The sequence below is a fragment of the Sinocyclocheilus anshuiensis genome, unplaced genomic scaffold (assembly GCF_001515605.1).
Source record: "Sinocyclocheilus anshuiensis isolate Anshui unplaced genomic scaffold, SAMN03320099.WGS_v1.1 scaffold607, whole genome shotgun sequence".
NCBI classification, from domain to species: domain Eukaryota; kingdom Metazoa; phylum Chordata; class Actinopteri; order Cypriniformes; family Cyprinidae; genus Sinocyclocheilus; species Sinocyclocheilus anshuiensis.
Window position 1 is genome coordinate 122,188 of NW_015552591.1, and position 5,772 is coordinate 127,959.

The following is a 5,772-nucleotide window of genomic DNA, read 5'->3' on the forward strand; positions in this document are numbered from 1 at the left end:
CAACTGATTGTAGAATAACACAATATGTGAAATTTGGTCCAATTCGCTTGTGCCATTTTGTATATTACTACTTAGAAAAACATAAAAATGAAACATAATTCAATTAATAATCAATTAAAGTGCTTATGGCACAGAATAATGTAGGATTGTGGGGTTAATGTGTTTTATAAAGCCTGTTTTTGCAAAGGAAACTCACAATGACACATTTCGATGCAGCGATAGACATTCTGACTCGCTTCACAAATAATGTAGTAACTCCTGTTTAGAAGCTGTTATTTGAACGATTCTTTTTTTCTGGTACTTTTTGGCATCTAGTGGCATCAAACAAAGTAAATTGCAGAGAGTTGGGCCTAATAGAACCTGAATTACAGATTTTCAAAAAAATAATTAGTTTTAAATCTCCAAAAACGCCTATGTTTTTTTTGTGTTTATAGTAATATTTGAAAAGTATATAATGTTATTTATAAAGAATTACACTCATATGTTGTAGTTCAAAGGGTTTTCTTTACAATTAAACAATTTTTTTTCATTTCCTCCATTGTATGTGTGCAGGGTAAACATTTGAATTTGAGTATGTTAAATTTAGGCGAAAATACCAAAAAACACCCTGAGCTTAATTAAGAAACATTTTATATCACTGAGCATATTGGGTGAAGTAAACATTGGGTTGACTGGCCTACCAAAAATTACTTGTAAATCTCTTATTATGATATATTATTACCAAATATTGGATGCACCTCAGTTTTTATGTGAATATTGCCAAAATTATCTATACAAATGCATTTATCACTCAAGAACTGAAGTGCATAAGCTCAGATCAACAAGGTCTACAATCAATCAGTGCCAAAAATAACTACTAAACCTGTGTTAATTGAAAGAAAACAAAAAGGTGAATCCAGGATTTTGTGATAATATAGTATAAAGAGGTATTTACAAGCAATTTTTAAAAGCTGGTCATTTTTGACCTGGGAACACCCAATTAGGGAAAGGATTTTCAAAACAAAACAAGAGTTTAAGAGATATAATTTGCATTTAAACACAACAATGCTGGCAATCTTCTCTTTTTCTAAATTGCTATACTATCTCTGTAGTGCTATTAGACACAAATATTGCCACAAAAGCTTCAGTCGCTATTACACTATGGTGTACCATTCAGACTTCATAAACCTGCTGTTTGGTGCAGCCAGTTGAAATGGAAAAAGTTATGATGATTGTGGCTGCACATTGGAGTAAATATCGGCCAGACAATGCATGCGGTTGGGCTCCAAAAGGAACTATAATTCACTGTAATGACACAACAAAGAAAGCGAGACAGTCAAAGCAACCTTACACAGACACAGAGAGTGGAATTCTGTGGGCAACTAGTCTGAAGGGTAGAGAGCCAAATATCTCAGCCGACTATTGGAAGAAAACCAAAAACAGCTCGCTGAGCGAGAGAGGAAGAGCGAGAGAGCATCTCCATATAATTGTTTTCTCTACAGACCCACTTACACTCTTAAAAATAAAGGTGCTTCACGATGCCATAGAAGAACCTTTTTGTCTAAATAGTTCCATAAAGAACCTTTAACATCTGAAGAACCTTTCTGTTTCACAAAAGATTCTTTGTGGCGAAAGAAGGTTCTTCAGATTATAAAAAGGTAAGAAAGAGATGGCTCTTTAAAGAACCTTTGACTAAATGGTTCTTTGTGGAACCAAAAAGGGTTCTTCTATGGCATCGCTTGAAGAACCTTTTGAAGCACCTTTATTTTTAAGAGTGTAGCTGTCTAAAAACACCTACAGTAAAAATGACGGCGAGAGAGCTACAAAGACAAAGCCCATATGGCTCAAGCTGATAGGCCGAGGATAGTACTCACGCAATAAAGCTGAGCACTCACAAAATCAGAGTGATGCAGACGGAGGGGGTGCTGTTGCTGGATTTAACCACCCACACTATGTAGGAAGCTAATTGTATCTCAATCAGCAGCAGGACACACTGAGTTTTACACACATACATACACAGTGATTATTTGGTAACTTGTAATTTGTATCAGAACAGTTACTGGCGTGTTGTTATGCAATAAAAATACTGTAAGAGAAGAAAAATGATTTAAACAAAGCATTTTATCTTAGAATGCTTGAGCCTCCAAAATACATGAATGCCTAAATGGAGACAAAATTGTATTGGATTTAATAGTTTTCTACACAGAAATTGCATTGCGTTTTTTTTACCTCTATTTACAGTTTAACAAAGTCATTTTAAAAAAAGTAATTTTGTTTAAATAAATTTAGGTTCATTACATATAAAATAATAATAATAATAAATTCAATCCTAAATCTAAAAACTAATTATAATTAACGAATGTGAGAACTTTTTATTGCAGAATATTTAGCTTTGATACTAGCTGAAACATCCTTTCAGGTTTGTTCAAACTTCGGACTGGTAGTGTATGAAACTGGCCTAAATAACTTTTATTATAAGGATTAAAAAATAATAATAATAATTTTGAAAAAAATGTGGCAAAATCCTATAGCAAATAAATTAACTCTTTTACAAGTATAAAACTTTTAGATTTTTAAAACAGAATATATATATAGTAAAAAAATCATATGAATAAATAAATGAATCAAGAAATTAAATATTATAATTGTTTATAATGGACAGTCCAGGTAATGGGTACATTTCCATAGGTAATATCATCCCCTTTACAAACTCATTCACACCAGTGATTCTCAAACAGAGATATTTGTTATTTTGTACTGTTAATATTAATAATACTATTAATATTTAATGATATTTTATAGTAGGATGGTATTTAAATATTATGTTATTATTATTATTATTATCAATTTGATTCATTTTATGCATTCAAGGGTTAAGTACTAAAACACTACTATACACAACTAAAACACTTTGCGCTGTTTACTTTCAATTTTTGTAACTTAAATTGCCTTTGATATATCCAGTGTTTAATTCCATTTTAAACATTGTTCTGTTCTCAGCAGTGCGCATCTATGAAGCGATGCTTTTAATTACATCAGCCTGTGACTTTACAGGTTTGCCACTGTGCCCTCTCACCCAAACTGAGAAACATAACAGGTTTAACAGCAAGTGACATGGTGTCACCTCTAGCCTAAACCTTCGGGGAAAGTAAGTCACCAAAAGCAAAATAATTAGCAAGAGACAGAACTGCAGTCAACAGCAGCAATTATGCGGGTGTAACCTGGGAGACAGTGCAGGTAATGAGACCTGGAGGAGCACGGCGGGTTCAACTCCTGACAGAAAAGAACAGCGAGGAGCGTGAAGCTGGAAGAAATCTCAGATGACAAATTTACGATGTATTTCATCACCATTTCATCTACATTTATGCTTTTAGCAAGCACTGAGATATGACTTGAGACTTTGAGATCTTGACAGAAGTTAAAATAAATCTACGTAACAGTGAAATGTAACTATACCAAAATATTTCAAATATAAATACAATGCAAATGATTTAAAGAGTCACTAAATCAATAAAAAGAATCACTAAAGTTTTAGACATAGTCAATGTCTATATTCAATTTAAAAAATATCTTAAATATCTTTGCTGCTCATTGAATTTACCTTTAAAACGACGTAAAGCAAAACAATTAATTCTTTGTTTCTACTTAATTTAACTGTGTCCAATCTACTTAAACATGTAAGACTGACTTTACTTAAGGTGGGTCTACCATTTTTTTTTTTTTTTTTTATAATTTCATTAACTGAAACTGGGCAGTGGAATTTAGTTCCAGCATTCTTTGCATAAGGCTGGAGGTTATTTTATGTGTTTTTTGGTATAGAGAAATATCTGCTTGTGTTTAATTCTCAGGTATGTCTGAAAGTATGTTTGTTATGTTGAAGTTTTTAAGTAACTTCTGAACTGATCAATGAAACAGTTTGCTATGCTAGCTACAGAAGCTATTTTAGGTGCACAATAACAATCAAGAGTTTGTATTACTCATTCTCTGTAAGTAATTATTTTTGTAATGTATTGACAAATGTAAGGTAGACTTTAGCTAATTTATGTAAAATTTATTATTTAGTGTAATAGAGTTGTTATAGTCTTTACTCAAATTCTGAGATGAAATCAAATTTTAGCTCAGTTGTATTGAGTCAGTTCTACAGGTCCAAAAAAAAAAAATACAGTTACAAAAGGGTCACATCCAAATATTTATAAACACTAATATGATTAAGATTTAATTTCCCATTTCTTTAACATTTCCCATTAAAAAAAAAAAAAAGTCAAATAGCTATAAAAACGAAGTATAAAAACTTCTGTAGTGAAACACTATACTTATTTCCATCCACTTGGTCCACAGATCATTTATTTAATTTATGATTTAATACATGGTCTACAAACTGGCAAATGTCTCCTCTTAAAAATGAATTTTCCTGGAAACTAAAAGTGGCGTTTTTCTCACAACATCTTAAAAACGTCATCTTCGTCAGCAGAAATCCTCAGATCTGTTTACGTCTTGTTCCATGTCTTTAGCATCCCACCCCACACCCACACGTCCTCCTCTTCTCTCATCTCTTGATCCACTGCTTTTGTTGTTTCTTTATTGCATGGTTGTACACATCCAAGCCTCTCGGCCTTATCACTTCCAGTATATATTACTTATGCAGCTCCAATTTTTTAATTCACTGCCTCATGTAAGCAGAGTCCATCTGCACTGTAAAAAAACAAACAAAACAAAAACCCTAATACAGCAAAATACTGATTAACAATAAAGGCTCTAACTCATCAGCTTCAACACTATAGCCAGGGGTTTTCAATTGCTTGGATGACATGGACCCCTAAATATGATGTTCACCTCTCAAGGGACCCCCTTCCTAAAAGATAAAATTAGATATATAGATTTGCTAATGCAGATTAAACAAACAAACAAATACATACATACTGACTGAACTTCCAGCAGCCATTACTCAAGTCTTCAGTGTCACATGATCCTTTAGAAATCATTCTAATATGCTGATTTGCTGCTGAAGAAATATTTCTTCTTCTTCTATTATTATGATTATTATTATTAATAATATATTGAATAAAATACCCCAAGTGATACCCCAAATTTTTTAATGGTAGTGCAAGTTTGATAAAATGTGACAGTAATGACATTTACAATGCTACAAATAATTTGTTTCAAATAAATCTTGTTCTTTTGAATTTTCTATTAATCAAAGAATCAAGAAAAAATTCATCAAGATAAAATTTATCATGATTTCAACAAAAATATTAAGCAGCAAAAAATGTTTTCACCATCGATAATAATAAAAATAATTGTTAATAACTGATTATCAATAATATTTGAGCTTCAAATCAGCATATTAGAATGATTTCTAAAGGATCATGAGACACTGAAGACTGGAGTAATGGCTTCTGAAAATTCAGCTTTGCCATCACAGGAATAAATGTCATTTTATAATATTACAATAGAAAATAGTTATTTCAAATTGTCATAATATATCAGTATCGCAATTTTTTTTTTAATCAAATAAATGCAAAAAAAGTATTCCATAATGGTAATGTACTGTATATATACACACATTTTGTTTATTTTACATACTTAAATTATTCTACAATTATTATTATTATTATTAATAATAATAATTACCACCGTAATATATTTTGTAGCCCCAGGAAGGGTCCTATAGATTCTAGCCTTAAGTTAAATATCTCTCCATAATCCTGTTTAAGGGTTGCTGCTCAGAAGCTGACACACTTCAGAGAGAGAGAGAGAGAGAGAGAGAGAGAGAGAGAGAGAGAGATATAGAGC